Genomic DNA, 20,657 nt, shown 5'->3' on the forward strand with positions numbered 1-20,657 from the left:
TCAAGAATTTAGACTGCGACCAAATGAGGAACTATACAAAAGGACTGAAAAAATCACAACATCCTTCAAGAAGAGAAGACTCTGCTTCTACGGACACATTAAAAGAATGCCACCAGGGAGAACAGCCAAGCGAATTCTGGAATACATGGAGAACAGGAAGACACAAACTAGCTGGCTTAAAGGGGTCAAGGAGGATATGGAGGAAAATAATATATCACAGCAGGCAGTATACAACAGACAGGAATACAGAAAAATCATCAACAAAATTAAGGGATTCAAAGATCAAAGTAGCAAAAAACGGACCGGCAACAACTGGTCACGAGAACGTAAAGAAGCCCACTCCGAAAGGATGAAGAAGTACTGGGCCGATCGAAAGAGGAAGAACCGTAAATGAATGATACTTAACGTGGTCCATAGTAGACCTATTCGAAAACAAGAATAATAATAATAATAATAATAATAATAATAATAATAATAATAATAATAATAATAATAATAATAATAATAATAATAATAATAATAATTGCATATGCATTGCTACCGTAAGTGTCGAAGTGTGTATCTTGATAACATGGTTTGAAGAAATTGAGATATTTGTGGAATTATGAAACTAAGGCGCGCCCCCCATTGCTGATATCCACGAGCCGCCACTGGTGTTCAGATGACCCACCTAGGAATGTTCTCGAATTACAAGAGAAGATCCAGTCGTTGTTTGTGATCTTGCAGCAACCTGTGTTCTTCAACATGTTCGACAATCTACAGGACCGTTATGAATAATGCATGACACGTGCAGATAGGCTACACATTCTGAACTCATGCTGTACCGAAGCAGTTATACTAAATACATGTTGCTGTCATCATCACCTAGCATATTATAATGACGTATCTTGATGTTCAGAGCATGTTTGTAATTTCAGTACTGTGTGTTTTGTCACATATTTTACTTAAATACTGTATTTATATATTCTGATCATTACGCATTATTTGTGAAATGATTTGACATTTAAGGGTTAGGGGATGTCCAACGTAATAATCCTCTCCTTTTAAGTCCATTCAGAGTAGATCCAACCCTTCAAAGAAAGAGGACGTCGGTAAAAGAAGGGGAAGGCGTATGAAAGGGGTGAAAATTTAAGATACCCTAGGCATCACAATCCTATTAACATTGGGGCCGAAACAGAACACGTATGCCTATCACAACAGACGTAACACAAAACACGATGAAAACACAACGGGAGATAATACTCAAACGGGGTTCACTAAATTAAGTTTATTCTTTAATGGGATGTTAATTTATAAGTAATTGATTACTCGTTGACCCATGAGTTAGCTATAAGGTTTTAAAGTTTTATTCTTTAACGGTCGGGCTGAGTAAATCGGACGGTAATCCGCTGGCCTTCTGAGCCCAACTTGGCAATTCGATCCTCGTTCAGTTCGGTGGTATTTGAACGTGCTCAAATACGTCAGCCTCATGTCGGTAGATTTACTGGCACATAAAAGTACTCGTGCGGGATAAAAATTTCAGCATCTCGAAGTCCCCGAAAACCGTAGAAGTAGTTAGTGGAACGTAAAACCAATAACATTATTATTTATAACACAATTAAACAATCAGTACGGTATTGTTACAAGGCACTAAGTCACTTTTTGTAAAAATAAAATTATTATTTACATTATTATGAAGATAGACGCATTTGGATATGTTTCACGGAAGTAAACCAGCCTTTTCTTGGACAGTAAAACCAAGAGCTGAATTTAATGTTCAGTGAACTCCGGTTAAGTCATTGACTTTTATGTCTTCTCTGCTATTAGATGTAGTTTGTTGTATGGTCTTGAACTGAACATACAATAATAATAATAATAATAATAATAATAATAATAATAATAATAATAATAATAATAATAATAATAATAATAATAATAATCTTTCTTCCTTAATCTGTTTACTCTCCAGGGTTGGTTTTTCCCTCTGACTTAGCGAGGAATCCCACATCTACCGTCTCATGGGCAGTGTCCCAGAGCGTGACACTTTGGGTCGGAGATAACAACTGGGAAGGAGAACTAGTACCTCGTCCAGGCGGCCTCATCTGCTATGCTGAACAGGGGCCTTGTGCGGGATGGGAAGATTAGAAGAGATAGACCGGGAAGAGGGAAGGAAGCGGCCGTGGCCGTAAGTTAGGTACCATCCCGGTATTTTTCTGGAGGAGATGGGGGGAAACCACGGGAAACCATTTCGAGGATGGCTGAGGTGGAAATCAAACTCCCTCTACTCAGTTGACCTCCCGAGGCTGAGTGGACCCTGTTCCAGTCCCCGTACCACTTTCAAATTTCGTTGCAGAGCCGGGAATCGAACCCGGGCCTCCAGCGGTGGCAGCTAATCATACTAAGCACTACACCACAGACGCGGATAATAATAATAATAATAATAATAATAATAATAATAATAATAATAATAATAATAATATTGCCTCAGCTAAGGCGGTGCAGGCCTTCTGAAGTGGTGACATCTAGGCCTCCTGTCTACCAGTCTCGACATTGTGATTGTGCTGCTATCTAGCAACAAAAGCGGAATTTTAGTGGACGGATACTATGACTGAGTTACATTAATTTTGCTGAGTGACACCGAGAGTACCACCAGAGATCTTTACATGTCAACGACAACAATGAATGGAGTGCCAAGATCTTCGGCAGTTCTTCAAAATCGACTAGCTCAGTCTGAATCGAACCCGTGAACTTGAGGTCATGAATCAGACACACTACTATTTACCCACCGAGGCAGCTCTGAAAATACAGTAATAACCATTAATGGTAATTAAAATAAACTTTCTGCTTATTAAAATTTAGATTCATTGTTAAAAGGAACTGTCTAAATTTTTTTCTGTTTTAATTCCAAGAAGGGGAGAAATCGTGTTACGTTTCATCAATTATCTCGATACAGAAAGATAACAGTGATCGAATCAAATTTACTAGTCTGTAAACCACGTGCTAGTTAGTCCCTTCTGCAATACTGTAGTTACAAAGGTTAGAGGCTTATCGGGCTGAAACGCTTACAATGCAGTAGTGTCAGATTGTAATTCAGCGTGTCTTCGCCACTCTCGTGTCATAAACCTTAGTAGTTGGCAAAACAGACTGACAAGGTCAGTTTGTAGAGATGTCGTTATAGAACGACTTCAAACACAACATTTAGTGACCCCATTAGCAACCTCTCTACCACATAAACTCACAATTTCCGAGATATGCGTAGAAAGTATGAAGGACCAAATCCATGTCATCATTTTAGGCATGGTGAAAACTTATGGTGGTACAGATGCAAACAATAGAATGGGTGTTCACGAAAACGGGATAATCATGAAATCTTAAAAGAAAAAGAAGTAGCGCTATACCGAGGACGCGAACAGTTGAACCCCGATAGTTGGAACTCATTGCGGGTGTGGTCTATTCGGATTAGGAAATGCTCGGATTACCTGGTGGGGGGGTGTAATACTGTATTTATAGTACAGCATTAGCAGCCCCAAGGTAAAGCAACGTAGTTCCTTACACTAAACGAAGACCTGCGCATTTTTAGTTAACTGAAAGTTACTGGGTCGTCATAGAAATCTCAACGCTACCTTCATCAGAGGAAAATATAGTACTCTTAAACAGTGCGTTGCAAAATACAGAGCAATACAGTACCGTAATAACTATTTTTTTGTGTGTGCAAAAAACGCGATTTGTATATACAGTACAGAAGACAACACAAAAATGCCTACAACAGCCTATTTGCCATTTCTATTTTATAGATTAGAGCTACAATATAGTAGAACTTCAGTAAAAATGTACTGTATTGTACTTAATAACTTTTAACAATCGTCATTTTTAAGCACAGTTCTATGATTCATTCCTTTATTTACACTTAAGCGGAACGTTATGTTTTTCTCTCTTTTTGTGTTCGGAATGTACGAAATTTCGGATTTGCGCGGTTCTAATATGTCTTGGTCTAACATCATGCAAGCATCAAGCGACCGCCAAGTTAGTGTAAAATAATGTAAACAGATATTTAGACAGCAAGGTCTTTAATGGCAGTCAAACAAAGTTCATTGTAGGTTTTAAAAATAAATTTTATATGACTATTAAGTTTTAAGAAACGGACTATTTAAAAACTATTTAAAACCGTCATCCATATAGTCACTCGGGGTTTAAAAATAACTCATCATTACTCAATGAAATGCAACGAATTTTACTGCTTAGACTTATTACTTGTATTTATGAGTGAAGGTACATTTTACATGTTACCGTTTCCATGATTATAACAAAAATTGGTACCTAGCCCTTTATTTGAAATTCTAAAGGTGATCGGAATCAGATACCGAGAAAGAAAGATTATCTACAATCTTTACAAAAAATCAGTCTGCAGTGATAAGAATCGAGAGCTGTGAAAATAAGCAGCAATTCAGAAAGAAGGCTGCAGTTTGTCCCCTCTCCTTTTCAGTGTTTATATAGAACAGGCTGTAAAGGAAATCAAAAAGAGGAATTTGAAAAGGGAATCACAATCCAAGGAGAGTAAGTCAAAACTCTGAGATTTGTCGATGATATTGTTATTTCATCGAAGTCTGCAGAAAATCTGGAGAAATTGCTGAATGGTATGGACACAAACTTTGAGAAGGAGTACAAAAAAAAACAAAATCCACAGCCTGTTTCCAGTCATTCGACCGGGTCAGGAATGAAATGAATGAAGCCCCCATCTAGCGGCGAGGATGGGAAATGTGCCGGCTGCCGGAGCCTGTCGCACTCCTCTGGGGCAATGATAAATGAATGACAGATGAAATGAAATGTTAATGGAGAGTGTTGCTGGAATGAAAGATGACAGGGAAAACTGGAGTACCCACAGAAAAACCTGCCCGCCTCCGCTTTGTCCAGCACAAATCTCACATGGAGTGACTGGGATTTGAACCTCGGTATCCAGCGGTGAGAGGCCGGCGCGCTGCCGCCTGAGCCACGGAGGCTCTCAGAAAGAGTACAAGATGAAAATAAATAAATCCAAAACAAAGATAATGGAGTGCAGTCGAACGAAGTGAGGCGATGCAGGAAATATTAGATTAGGAAACGAAGGATTAAAGGAAGTAGACGAATACAGTTACTTTGGTAGTAGAGTAACGATGGTAGAAGTAAGGACATCATGAAATGCAGATTAGTACAAGCAAGGAAGGCCTTTCTTAAGAAAATAAATTTGCTCACTTCGAAGATTGATATAGGAATTAGAAATATGTTTCGCCTAGAGCGTAGCATTCCAATAATTTCTTTCCATCACAATATTTCCATATAAGTTACTGACACAAAAGTCTTTTTTTTCATCATCATCATCATCATCATCATCTGTTTACCCTCCAGGGTCGGCTTTTCCCTCGGACACAGCGAGGGATCCCACCTCTACCGCCTCAAGGGCAGTGTCCTGGAGCTTCAGACTCTTGGTCGGGGATACAACTGGGGAGAATGACCAGTACCTCGCCCAGGCGGCCTCACCTGCTATGCTGAACAGGGGCCTTGTGGAGGGATGGGAAGATTGGAAGGGATAGGCAAGGAAGAGGGAAGGAAGCGGCCGTGGCCTTATGTTAGGTACCATCCCGGCATTTGCCTGGAGGAGAAGTGGGAAACCACGGAAAACCACTTCCAGGATGGCTGAGATGGGAATCGAACCCTCCTCTACTCAGTTGACCTCCCGAGGCTGAGTGGACCCCGTTCCAGCCCTCATGCCACTTTTCAAATTTCGTGGCAGAGCCGGGAATCGAACCCGGGCCTCCGGGGGTGGCAGCTAATCACACTAACCACTACACCACAGAGGCGGACGTCTTTTTTTTTCTCAGTTAAAAAGTTATAATTAGCCAGTTTTTCCGAGCACCCGTTCAACCGGAAGGAAGAGGGGAGGGGAAGTGGTCAAGGGGCTGGGGATGTTTACGTAAGTGTACATACCTTTGGTCTCCTGAAGCTTAAATGACAAACATTTCCTACAGCAAAATTTCAACCATTTTGTGGCTTGCTCACGTAATGCGGCGAGAAAATCGGCCATGAGGACTTCACTCGAAGTATGTAAAATGACACAAACACAAAGCGACAAGAACTGGACACGACACAAAAGGTACAGTACGTGACAGAGTGATGGCAGAACCGCTAACCTTGATATCTGCATACGTGCGCTGTTAACGGTGTTATAAGTAGACATCCTGTAGTGAAATCCCGATTACGAACGACGTCCAGCACAGCAAAAGACGGTCGATAACCGCCATGCGAGGTCCCTTACAACAGCAACAAGTGTAAGTTCTACGACGTACCGTAATCAGAATGAGCTGAAAAGGTGGATGCCCCCAGGATTTAAACCCGAATCCTCTCGGTTCTCAAAATCCCCACCCTCTTAATTAACAACAATCGTGTGATCTCAGCTGTTGTGTATGGCATTTGGATTTGATACCATTCAGGCTGCTTGCGTAGCAATTTCGACACTCACTTTGCCAGATGGCAGAGCAATCGTTGAATACTTTCGCCTGGAGCGTTAGCATTCCAATAATTTCTTTCCATCACAATATTTTCCTATACTGGCACTGAGCGACCTATTGCTGAGTTTCAATTAAATTTCTTGGGTTGACACCGAGTAAGTCATAAATTCTTTTACATGCCGACATGGGCATTTTTTCCACCCCTCAAATAACCGACTATCTCTACCATGTTTGAACCTGAGTTTTTAGGATCAGGAGGATGACAGTACCACTGATTCACAGGAAGAATCACCACCCCAATTCACAATATGAAACAGCTATACCTGAGCGCTCTTTCTAAAACGAGTGATCTTGACAGCTTGTTTCGGAACCTTAATTATAATTTCTATATCAGGCCACGGTGACAATGAAAGGTGTATTTCCCCCCACACAACACCAAAACTAGGCTATTTAACACACAGGAATTAACTAGATGCGGATAAAAATCCCCAGTCCGGCCGGCATCCTCTGAAGTAATCATTCAGACAAGGAGACGGATTTCGAATATTACTATGATGATGATATTAATAATAATAATAATAATAATAATAATAATAATAATAATAATAATAATAATAATAATAATAATAATAATAATAATAATATACCGAGCTCGATAGCTGCAGTCGCTTAAGTGCGGCCAGTATCCAGTATTCGGGAGATAGTGAGTTCGAACCCCACTGTCAGCAGCCCTGAAGATGTTTTTTCGTGGTTTCCCATTTTCGCACCAGGCAAATGCTGGGGCTGTACCTAAATTAAGGCCATGGCCGCTTCCTTCCCACTCCTATCCATTTCCTCTACCACCGTCACCATAAGACCTATCTGTGTCGGTGAGACGTAAAGCAACTTGAAAAAAATTTCGCCTCTGGTGTAGTGGTTAGTGTGCTTAGCTGACACCCCCCGGAGGCCTGGGTTCGATTCCCGGCTCTACCACAAAATTTGAAAAGTGGTATAAGAACTGGAACAGGGTCCATTCCGCCTCAGGAGGTCAACTGAGTAGAGGGGAGGGGGTCGATTCCCAATTCAGCCATCGTTGAAAATTGTTTTCCGTAGTTTCCCACTTCTTCTCCAGGTAGGCTAAATACCGGGATGGTACCTAACTTAAGGCCACGGCCGTTTCCTTCCCACTCCTAGCCTTTTCCTGTTTCCTCGTCGCCATAAGACCTATCTGTGCTGGTGGGGCATAAAGCAAATAATAATAATAATAATAATAATAATAATAATAATAATAATAATAATAATAATAATAATAATATACCATCATCTATATTAATCGAATATAGTTGGAGTCGATCTCAAAGTTACCGTTAAAACAACTGCAATTCGCAGGCGATAATGAGCAGATGAATGCCTGCGAGTTGGGTGTAGGTGTGGTATTGAACGTGGGTGGTTCTTGGTATGTTTAGGTGGAGCAAGGGCGCTTATATTACGCAAAAAGTCGTATCTGTTTAGTGTACTGCACTTTAAATGCTGATGTAATTGCAGCCAGGAAAGAATCAAGTACCGTATATCGCCTTTGGAGACGTGGCGGAGAGCGAATAAACAAAATGTGCGATTGTAAATTACACTGGAGGTCTATAAATCACAATGTAAACTGCGCTGTACCACCAACACGTACTGTGTATTATTTTCGCGCATTTTGTGAAAACTTTCGTCCACACTGCACCGCGCATATCTCAGGACCACCAGTGAATACAAAACAGTTCACTAGATAATAATAATAATAATAATAATAATAATAATAATAATAATAATAATAATAATAATAATAATAATAATAATAATAATAATAATAATAATTTGCTTTACGTCCCACATACTACTACTACTACGATTTTCGGAGGTGCCGAGGTGTCGGAATTTGGTCCTGGTGGAGTTTTTATAAGTTACGTGCCAGTAAATCTACTGACACAAGGCTGACGTATTTGAGCACTTTCAAATACCACGGGATTGAGCCAAGATCGAACTTGCCAAGTTGGGGTCAGAAGGACAGTGCCTCAACCGCCTGAGTCACTCAGTATGTATGTATGTATGTATGTATGTATGTATGTTTGTTTGTTTGTTTGTTTGTTTGTTTGAGCACTCATCCCGTAGGCTGGTTGGATCCTCAACAGCTCCACCATCAGTAGTCATAGCCGGCCTATGCGTCACTGAAGAGGCGTGCAAGGGAAATGAGAGGTGAGGTCGTTTTCCGTTGCCTTCCTCGCTGAGCCAGAAGTTGTTATTACATATTAGTCTACCAAGCCCACCGAAATGCAACCCATGAGCGACATTTTTACACTATTCATACCAGGGACTGGCTGCATACGGCATAGTGTTAATAGAACAGCTCATACCTCGGTCGCTTTGATATATATATATATCTAAAAGTATGAAATTCACCCAGGCAAATGCTGGGGCTGTACCTTAATTATGGCCACGGCCGCTTCCTTCCAACTCCTAGGCCATTCCTATCCCATCGTCGCCATAAGACCTATCTGTGTCGGTGTGACGTAAAGCCCCTAGAAAAAAAAACCGGGCGAGTTGGCCGTGCGCGTCGAGGCGCGCGGCTGTGAGCTTGCATCCGGGAGATAGTAGGTTCGAATCCCACTATCGGCAGCCCTGAAAATGGTTTTCCGTGGTTTCCCATTTTCACACCAGGCAAATGCTGGGGCTGTACCTTAATTAAGGCCACGGCCGCTTCCTTCCAAACTCCTAGGCCTTTCCTATCCCATCGTCGCCATAAGACCTATCTGTGTCGGTGCGACTTAAAGCCCCTAGCAAAAAAAAAAAAAAGTATGAAAGACAAACTCGGAAAAGAAAACATTATGACAAACTGAGGCAACAGTATCCGTGTTTTATAGCTGGACGAAATGAAAGTGAGACAAAGAACAACATACGTGATTGGCAATTGGATACAGACGTGCTGGCCCTGGTGATCTTGAAAGCCACATCAACAGCGAAAAACACAATAAGAGCAGTTGGGTCCAGATCTGTATGACAACATTGATTCGGTTTTTTCCCCCGTAAATATTATTCCACCCACAAAGTTCAGGCAACAGATTCAATATTAACATCCCATACATCATCACCAACTCTATGGAATGTACATCTAACATAATACATGCACACAGCTCTTTGTTATAGACAGTTATGCCTTTCAGCGTTCAGTCCGCAAACTTTTGTGAACTAAATAAGCGCCTCCGCTATCTATCAATTGCAACTAGTTCTATGGCCTCGTATAGTTTCACTCCTCTTATCATTGAATCATGCGGGCTGAGCAGCTCGGACAGTAGATAGGTGGCCTCCTGACTCCAACTTGGCAGGTTCCATCCCGGCTCAGTCCGGTGGTATTTGAAAGTGTCTCGTGTTCGCTGATTTACTGGCACTTTAACGAACTCCTGCGGGACTAAATTCCGGTACATCGGCGTCTCCGAAACCCGTAAAATTAGTTAGTTGGACGTAAAACCAATAACATTATTATTCATTAAATCACTAAACAGGGGCCGATGACCTTCGATGTTAGGCCCCTTAAAACAACAAGCATCATCATCATCATCATCAAATCACTAAACACTGGGTTTAATCACTGTCATCATAGTTTCCCTCTGCTTCTCTTGCCCTCCATGACCAAGCCCATTATTCTCCTAGGTAACCTATCCTCCTTCATTCGCATCACATGACCCCTCCACCGAGGCTGGTGTTTACGTACGGCTTCATTCATCGAGTTTATTCCCAACAGCCATTGTCTCCTATTTTCGAGTGCCCTCCTACCATTGTTTCCACTTGTACCAGAAATTGTTCTCGCTACCATCATGTCTTACTTCTAACTTATGAATAATATATTTTGATTACATCTAGCTTTTACTTCCGCACAATAATGTCGGTATGAAAACAGATGGATGTTAAAATAGTTTCGTCCGATAACTCACATCTTTGTAACAGAATACTGTTCATCGCAACTCCGCTGCCTTAGCTTTGCTGCAACTTGATTCAATGCCACTTATTAAACTACCATCGCGGGATAGTATGCATCTAAATAAAGTACATTTTAAACATTAGTCTAAATAATAATTTTTTACCAAAGTCCGGCATTTTCTTTTTTAAAAAATGTCCTTGTCAATCTTAAATGCTAGTATAGTTTATAGAATTAGAATTCCTGAGGCTTGTATTCCAATACGTATGGTCATACAGTTAAAAGCAACGTTACGAAAATTTTTGTCTTCAGGATTCACAGACGAAAACCACCTTTCTTCAACAACAAAGGTAACGTGTTCTCTGACATAAACACGTTATAATAATGACACTTACAAGGAAACTTAATACTTGAGAAGCCCACACAGCAGTGTTTGTTCTTGCTGTGCCCTGACCACAACTGATCAGACTTTCACAATTCCCTGTGCGTTATTCTTGTAGCCTTGGTGATCGTGTCTCGCCAGGGGCATGGGTGTAGTTCTGATTTCGAGAGCTCGGTATGCTACAGCAAAACGAAAGGCGGACGCACCAACTTCGCCAGAAACCATGAGTAGCAAACACCGGATGTTTTCGGATATCACAGCTGCTAATTTATTATTATTATTATTATTATTATTATTATTATTATTATTATTATTATTATTTTACAATTTACTTTACGTCGCGTCGCACCGACACAGGTATGTCTTATGGCAACGATGAGATAGGAAAGGGCCAGGAGTGGGAGTGAAGTGGTACAGCCACAGCATTCGCATCGTGTGAAAATGAGAAACCATGGAAAATCATCTGCGGGGTTGCAGTGGGGTTCGAACCCATCATCTCCCAAATGCAAACCTATAGCTACGTGATCCAAATTATTATTATTATCCAGGAATACTCTGTGACCGAAAAGAGCCTCCCCAGTTCCAGAAAAGCACGTTCCGAAAAAACTTCCGAGTTCCAAGAACAGTCCTTATTGTAAAGACTACATTCTTTTCATTCATAGACTTCCTTTTAAGAAATCCTGCCTAGGCAGTCTGGAATCGAGAAGTCACTAGGATTGCGGAATGCCGGGTTCCATGAAGTAAAGAAGAAATTCTCTAAGACTTCAATACCTACGAAGCTAGAAGTTTGCTTGCAGGGAGCCACTACCCAGCAAGGGCGGAGGAATAATTGGTGACATAAAATTCTCACGGGGATCCGAACAAACTTCGGGACTTTTTGGGAAACTCTGAAATTTAACTACATCTATTCCATTGCCACTCTGAGTTACATTTCATAGCGAAAAGACAACGGGTGTCCGTTTTCCTGTTTTTTTTTAAAATTATCATAGCTTCACAGAATAATAGGATTAGCATGGAATGTGAGTAAGACGCTATCTATAAGGAAGGGAACGTATAGAATTACAACATGTATCCAAGTATCTCACTGATCAGTTTTCAAGGTTAAGTATTCAAAGGCATTTTGGAAGAGGATGCAATCAATGGTGGAGATTAAGTTCGATGAGAACCAGTGTGGTTTCAGACCAAAGATGGGCTGTCAGGATCAGATTTTCAATATGCGTCACGTAAGTGTTAAGTTACAGGAACAGAGCTCGATAGCTGCAGTCGCTTAAGTGCGGCCAGTATCCAGTATTCGGGAGATAGTAGGTTCGAACCCCACTGTCGGCAGCCCTGAACATGGTTTTCCGTGGTTTCCCATTTTCACACCAGGCAAATGCTGGGGCTGTACCTTAATTAAGGCCACGGCCGCTTGCTTCCCACTCCTAGCCCTTTCCTGTCCCATCGTCGCCGTAAGACCTATCTGTGTCGGTGCGACGTAAAACAACTAGCAAGAAAAAAAAAAAAAGTTACAGGAGGACCGGGGGAGTTAGCCGTGCGGTTAGGAGCGCGCAGCTGTGAGCTCATATGCGGGAGATAGTGGATTCGAACCCCACTGTCGGCAGCCCTGAAGATGGTTTTCCGTGGTTTCCCATTTTCACATCAGGCAAATGCTGGGGCCGTACCTTAATTACGGCCACGGCCGCTTCCTTCCCATTCCTAGGCCTTTCCTGTCCCATCGTCGCCATAAGACCTATCTGTGTCGGTGCGACGTAAAGCAACTAAAAAAAAAAAAAGTTACAGGAGGAACAGACAGTTAAGCTTACGTTTCGTAGATCTAGAGAAAATATATGACTGTATCAAAGGAAGACATGTTAACCGTACTGAGGGATTATGGGATTAAACTTTGTTGCTCATAATATACATGGGTCATTTAGTAAAAGAAATAAAACGACACGATGGCATTCAACTGGACGAAAATGAAGTAATCAGTCTGGCCTATACCGACGACTTGGTCTTAATAGCAGACTGTGCTGAAAACCTGCAATCTAATATCTTGGAGCTTGAAAAGAAGTGTAGTGAGCATGAGACAAAAAATTACCACTCATTTCGGGAGAAATCTAAGAGGACCGAATGTCAGACAGATAATACGTCCCAGTGAATACTTTTGATGGTTTTCGGAGACGCCGAGGTGCCGGAATTTTGTTTCGTAGGAGTTCTTTTACGTGCCAGTCAATCTACCGACACGAGGCTGACGTACTTGAGCACCTTCAAATACCACCGGACTGAGCCAGGATCGAACCTGCCAAGTTGCGGTCAAAACGCCTACGACTGAACTGTTTGAGCCCTTCAGCCCGGCAAACTACGAAAATGATACAGGTGGATCATTTCAAGTATTTAGGATATGCATTCTCTCAGAATGATAGTACTGTATACTAGGAGAAATTGAATCAAGGTGTAGGAAAGCGAACGCAGTAACCTCACAGCTGCAGTCAATGGTATTCGGTACGAAAGAAGTGAGCTCTTGGACGTAACTATCTTTACATCTATTGTGCGGAAGTGAAAACTGGTTGGATTCAAGATATCTTATTCATGAGTCAGAAGTAACCGACATGAAAGTAGCGAGGATGTTTACTGGTAACAAACAGGTGGGAAGAATGGCAAGAAGGTACTCGAAATAAGGAGATATAGGCTAATCTGGAAATAAACCCAATGGATTAAACTACCCATAAATCGGCTTCGGTGGTGGGTCAGGTGAGGCGGATGGAGAGGGTGGGTTATCTAGGAGAATATTGGTCTCAGCCATGAAAGGAAAAAGAAGCAGAGGGCGACCAAGGTGACGATGGCTAGACTCAATTTATAACGATTTAATAATAAAAGATGTGGAGGTAAACAGGACAACAGACCTATTCGAAATTAGAGGATTGTGGAGGTGCTCAGTTAATTCATACAACATTGCAGACTGAACACTGAAAGGCATAGCACTCTATAATGAAGATCAATCAATCAATCAATCAATCAATCAATCAATCAATCAATCAATCAATCAATCAATCAATCAATCAATCAATCAATCAATCAATCAATCAATCAATCAATCAATCAATCAATCAATCAATCAATCAATCAATCAATCAATCAATCAATCAATCAATCAATCAATCAATCAATCAATCAATCAATCAATCCAATCTGCATTTAGGATTATCGCCCAGACGGCAGATTTCCTATTAATTGTTTATCTAGCTTTTTCTTAAATATTCTCAACGAACATGGAAATTTATAGAGCATTTCCCTTGATAATTCATTCCAATCCCTTACTCTTCATCCTATAAATGAATATTTTCCCCAAATTGTCCTCTTGAATTCCAACTTTATCTTCATGTTATGATATTTCCTCCACTGTCCACTGACAGCTCGAAACATACCACATAGTCGAGCATCTCTCTCCTTACTCGTAACTCTTCCCAGCCCAAAAATTTGCAACATTTTTCGTAACACTACTCCTTTGTCGAAAATCACCCAAAACAAATCGTGTTGCTTTCCTTTGAATTGTTTCCAGTTCTCGTATCAAGTAGTCCTGTCGAGGGTCCCATACACTGGGGTCATACTCTAACTGCGGTCTTACCAGACACTTATACGCCCTCTCCTTTCCATCCTTACGACAACCCCTAAATACTCTCATAACCACGTGAAGAGATCTGTAACCTTCTTTCTTAACAACCTCGTTAATATGATTACCCCAATGAAGGTTAACACCTAGGTACTTAGTGTTCCCCATGAGGTACTCTCACCACATCAACACAATAATTAGCCTAAAACCGACAGGACTTTTCCTCTTGGTGAAACAACTTTACTTTTCATCCCATTTACATTCACACCATTGTCTACTGTCCATCTCACTACATTGTCTAAGTCCCCCTACAATCGCACGCAATCGTGCAAATCATTTACTACTCTGTACAGTAGAACATCATCGGCGGATAGCCTTATCTGTGACTCTAGATTTTTACTCATATCATTTATATGCAGTTTATAAGAAAACATAAAGGTCCAATAGTACTGCCCTGCGAGACCGCCCTCTTAATCATTACAGGATCAGATAACGCTTCACCTTCAGTAATCTCTCTGAGTTCTATTTTCTAGAAATGTAGCCACCCATTCAACCACACATTTGTCTGGTCCAATAGCCCTTATTTTCCTCATGATCTCTCCATCAAAATCCTTGGATAGTACAAAAGCGATACAGTCCATTTGACCTCCTGAATCTAAAATATCTGCTATATCCTGCTGGAATCCTACAAGTTGAGTTTCAGTGGAATAACCTTCCTTAAACACGAACTACCTTCTACCAAATCAGTAATTTTTCAGACGTGTCTGATATAATCAGGAGGAATGCTTTCCCAGAGCTTACAAACAACAGATGTCAAGCTGACTGGCCTGTAATTATCCACTTTGTGTTTATCAACCTTTACCCTGTATACTGGGGCTTCTATTGCAGCTCTCCCATTCATTCCTAAATTTCACCTTTTGTTTCTTTTTATAAATGTCTTTATTATCACAGATAAATTTCAGTACTTCGCCAGTATTAGTCGCCTCCTTTATGTATGTATGTATGTATGTATGTATGTATGTATGTATGTATGTATGTATGTATGTATGTATGTATGTATCTACTTATTTATTTATATTTATTAATTTATGCATTGGTATTGCATCGACAATGCACAGGGACAATCTAATCTGGTTCTTTCCTCAGAGAGCCGGTAATTTCCCATTTTCCACGTAGGTCTCACCAGAAAGAATTTCAAGAACATTTTGAATTATTCAATTCAGAGACGGACAAAGGCATATGCTAGGATTTGAAACACTATTTGAAAAAATGTTTATAAAGAAATGTTTCAATGAACTGCAGGTTCCACCATACAATCCCATGGCACAATAGTCCCGGAGGGCCATGGCCTACCAAGTGACCGCCGCTCAGCCCGAAGGCCTGCAGATTACGAGGTATCGTATGGTCAGCATGACGGATTCTCTCGGTCGTTATTCTTGGCTTTCTAGACCGGGGTAGTTAATATTAATGACCAGAAAAAAAAAAAAAAAAAAAAAAAGGAAACTCAAATACAGCAGACCTGGCCTATAACGAGGGCGGAGTACGTTGTATTAGCCTGATGATACCCGAGGGAATTCACTTGTTGCTCAGTATATCAAAAACAAATAACTTCTATAATGTTAAGGGGATTGGTTTTACATAGCCCGATCCTAGCCAAGTCCGAAGCCTGTGAAATGAAGCCACATCTAGCGCTAAAGGAAGTTCAAACGGGTAAAAATGAAATGGCGTATGGCTTTTAGTGCCGGGAGTGTCCAAGGACAAGTTCGGCTCACCAGATGCAGATCTTTTGATTTGACACCCGTAGACGACCTGCACGTCGTGATGAGGATGAAATGATGAAGACGACACGTACACTCAGCCCCCGTGCCAGCGAAAACAACCAATTATGGTTAAAATTCCCGACCCTGCCGGGAATCGAACCCGGGACCCCCTTGACCAAAAGGCCAGCACGCTAACTATTTAGCCATAGAGGCAGACTTCAAGCGGGAGAAGCCTATCCACAGGTGTGAAGCGATTATGAATCATTTGTGGAATGAAAAAGGAGATATTGGAGAAAATATTCCCACCACTTTACACGCAGTGAACAAAGATACAGCGGATGGATGATGATAATAATAATGTCTGAAGCATACAGGGGATTGCTTCTGATCCTATGTGCCATATAACTGCATGAACAAACGATTACAGATACTGCAAAGACACAGATTTAACATATGCTTTACAGACACGTACGCAGCGTGAATCAGCTAAGAAATCCATTTCAAATTAACTCACAAACCGTTAAAGATAATGTTACCAAGGAGCTCATAATCGAATTTGTAGTACTTTTCCCGAGTGTCGGTATCTGCCGAGATAGTGGTACTAATTTTGATGTAAACGGAATACAGTGACCCTTCACTTTGTTCTGAAAACGAAAATGCACAAGAAGACAGATTTTTTTTTAGATATCTTTAACCGTTTACAATCCCCCTGTGGGTGGGGGCGGCAGAATAACACCCACGGTATCCCCTGCCTGTCGTAAGAGGCGACTAAAAGGGGCGTGGTTTGGCGACCACGGGGCCCTTAGCTGGGTCCTGGCATTCCTTCCACTTACTTGTGCCAGGCTCCTCACATTCATCTATCCTATCCGACCTCTCTTGGTCAACTCTTGTTCTTTTCCGACCCCGACGCTATTAGGTTTGCGAGGGCTAGGGAGTCTTTCATTTTCACGCCCTTCGTGGCCCTTGTCTTTCTTTGACCGATACCTTCATTTTTCGAAGTATCGGATCTCTTCCAGTTTTTCCCTCTGATTAGTGTTATATAGAGGATGGTTGCCTAGTTGTACTTCCTCTTAAAACAATAATCACCACCACCACCATAACCGTTTACAAGTTATGTAATGTGAGCATGTTTGCCGATTCTGAGGCGATATCCAAGTTCCTAGCACGTATATAAAACAACACTATGACCAGTACGTTTGTTGAATCCCTTCAACTGAAAAATCAATCACTGTCAATAAATATTGCAGGAATTCCTAACATGTTTATATTTGATCAAATACCACTTCCACTACTCTTAACATGTTTATATTTGATCAAATACCACTTCCAGTACTAACAGTATGGTTAAAAAATGGTATAATTACTTACAAGTGCCCCGAGTAACCATGGTTACAGACCAACAATCTTTGGAGATGTACTAAGTCGATCTGAGCTAGTTGTGATCAAAAATGTGAAGCTACTCAAGTCTGGGACAGTGCTGAGATGACTGACGTGGCGAATGTAACGGCTGTTGAAAATCCAGAAATTATCCTCGGCTGTCAGATCAAGTGAACTCTTAACGACAGTACTCTAGCACTAAGTAGGGTTCCGCAAACTGATTAAGAAATACCTCAATGTAAAAGGAAATCCACAGCGAGCTGCACTACATGAGGTATCGACTCCACTCGAAAATCCAAGTCATCGGTTAAGTCACGCCGTTCAAACTAATCGGTACGACGTAGTGATAAAGCTGTCAGCAGAGCTAGGGATAAGATGGATACAATTGTCTCCAACTTATCTCACATGACACCTGTCCAAGGTACGGACAAGGATACAGTCTGGACTTTGGTAACAGTCTACTGTTCGTACCCATACCTGTCAAGCGAATAACAAAATAAATCAAAATGACAGAAAATAATGCGAAACCAAACTGTGTTCCATTTCTCATCAGTGAAATTTAGGTATGATTGTGTCATGTTGGAAGCGTTTTGGCTTTGAGCGGCTACTCAGAATGAAAATGAAAACCTACAACCTGTTTTCCAGTCATTGACCGGGTCAGGGATGGAATGAATGAAGCAGATGTAGGCTATTAGTACGATGGGGTCGCCACTCCCAAAGTGATTTATTAATGACTGACAGATGAGAATGGAGAGTGTTGCTGAAATGAAAGATGACAGGGAAAAACCGGAGTACCCGGAGAAAAACCTGTCCCGCCTCCGCTTTGTCCAGCACAAATCTCACATGGAACGACCGAGATTTGAACCCACGGTATCCAGCGATGAGAGGCCGACGCGCCGCCGTCTGAGCCACGGACATAGTAAAAGTATTGCTACTTCATAAAAAGGACCGCAACGGGAACAGCTTCTTATTCGAGGCGGGCTATAGGGCACAATACGGCTTGGAATATCTACTTTCCTTTTTGTCGTCACTGTCGTGACTGCTTAAACAAGGGGGAAGAATGGCAGGACGGTACTCGGAATGAGGAGATGAAAGCTTAGTTAGGAATGAACTCGATGGATGAAGTTGTACGCATAAACCGGCTTAAGTGGTGGCTCATGTGTGAGGAAATGAGGAGCACAGGTTACTTGGACTTGTTCATGGAGGGTAAGGCAAGTAGAGGGAGACCAAGGCGACGATGGTTAGACTCATTATCTAATGAATAATGCAACGTGTGGAACCAACCGAGAACTAGTTGCAAATAGAGGAGGGTGGAGACTGAACACAGTCTATAACGAAAATGTACATCCTGTCACAATTAGGGGTGGTGATTTTTAGTTTTTTGAAATCAGTAATCTAGCATTAACATTTCGAAAAATAACGTAAGACAATGAGTTAATTAAAATCGCATTTGTACAGAGCTAACAGTAAAACAACAACATGAACTGTGCAGTTAAATTGTATAGTTAATTTAGATTGATATACGCTAAAGCAAAACATTTAACGATTTTGAAGTAAAATGACAATAATAAAAATAAAATACACAAAATTGACTCATGTCATGTTCTTGAATCAGTGAAACTGTGGAATTCTTGGTCCTCCTGTACTTGCTGTATCTGTCAGCATCTACAGCCTTGGTAGGACTCAACTGCAGAACCACTTGGACATTCTGTGGGTGCCTGAGCGGAACAGCCAACAGCAGTCCACGAAGCACAAACTCCACAGTTTATTCTCCCAGAAAAAAAAAACCATGAAGTTTTATTTGGAAAAATGCTTGGCTTAAATTTATATCGCCTTTCATTGCGTTTACAAACACATTAAAAGCGGTTTACAGGTGGAGAAAAAAGTATTTGTGAGTATTTTGCGAAAAATCACTACCCCCTGTACAGTCCGGCTCCTTGGCTGAATAGTCGGTGCTCTGGTCTTCGATTCAGAGCGCCTCGGGTTCGATTCCCGGCCGGGCTGGTATTAAAGTATGGTTAATTTATCTAGCTCGCGTACTGGGTGTTTGTGTTCGTCTTAATACACTTCTTTTCATTCGCGCACAACACACTGCACCACTAACCACCACAGAAACCCGCAATAGTGATTCCATCCTCCACATTGGACTGGCGTCAGGAAGGGCATCCAGCCATAAAACTGAGCTAAATCCCTATCATTTGCTGACCCCCACAAAAATGAGGAAAAGGCCAGGAAGAATATCGTGGTGTCTATCCAACCATACTGTCCGCCTCCGTAGCTTAAGGGTTAGTGTTATTAGCTGCCGCCCTCGGGGGCCCGGGTTCATTTTCCGTTACTGCCAGAAATCTAAGAATGGCAGAAGGGCTGGTATGTGGTTGAAGTGGCACATGCTGCTCACCTCCATTGAGGGTGTGCCTGAGAAGAGCTGCATCACCTCCGGATGAGGACATGAATTACACGTGTTATTTACAATCATATTATGCAACTGTCATTAATTTGTCCTAGGATTAGGATAGGCGGGGCTATTCCGACCATACTTCTGAAACGTGTACAGAAATTGCAATGGAAAAATAAACCAAAATAGCAATTGAAATCAGATCATTTCCCGGTCGTACCAATTAGCTGGTGAGGAGCCCCACTCCACCGTCTCTGGGGACATACAGCACACTCCACTGAGCGCCTCAGTAACTACACGGATAGCAAATAGTTTATCAAACTGCTACCAGAGCGCATGAGCTAACAGATACCACAAACCGCGTCATCACGTTTTATTGTACACTCCCCGAAACCAGCAGAGATCGGCTGTCCTCTAATACAAAAGCGACAGAAATAAATAAATAAATAAATAAATACCTACTTTATAACAGGGTTTCTTGAATAGCCAATATATGGAGGATAATCTACACTTCAACAATAAATGGGTGCACTAGTATGTTTTTGAAACAAGTTGAAGTTATTACATTAGCTACAAATTGCCGTAAATGTGTGTCACTTCCCTAACATATAACTACGCAGATGTATTGGCAAAGTATGTATTGGGCATATATAGTTTAGGGTTAAGACAATGAATATTTTAATACAAAATTTGACGCTGGTTCTTCCAAGGTGATAGGGGTGGTGATTATTGTTTTAAGAAGAAGTACAACTGGACAAC

At 41.3% G+C, this 20,657-nt stretch overlaps 1 protein-coding gene across 3 annotated transcripts in view; it reads right to left on the minus strand.

Annotated features, from left to right (window-relative positions):
- The window catches only part of LOC136866342 (platelet binding protein GspB), a 549,318-nt gene that overhangs the window by 326,120 nt on the left and 202,541 nt on the right, over window positions 1–20,657 (minus strand). Inside the window, exon 1 of one of the 3 annotated variants that reach the window (XM_067143205.2) lies at window positions 17,495–17,542. The exons of the other annotated variants lie outside the window; for them this stretch is intronic. The gene's annotated coding sequence lies outside the window, so the exon portion shown is untranslated. Of the gene's footprint in view, window positions 1–17,494; window positions 17,543–20,657 lie in introns of those variants that run through there. 3 annotated transcript variants of the gene reach the window in all.

The sequence above is a fragment of the Anabrus simplex genome, chromosome 3 (assembly GCF_040414725.1).
Source record: "Anabrus simplex isolate iqAnaSimp1 chromosome 3, ASM4041472v1, whole genome shotgun sequence".
NCBI classification, from domain to species: domain Eukaryota; kingdom Metazoa; phylum Arthropoda; class Insecta; order Orthoptera; family Tettigoniidae; genus Anabrus; species Anabrus simplex.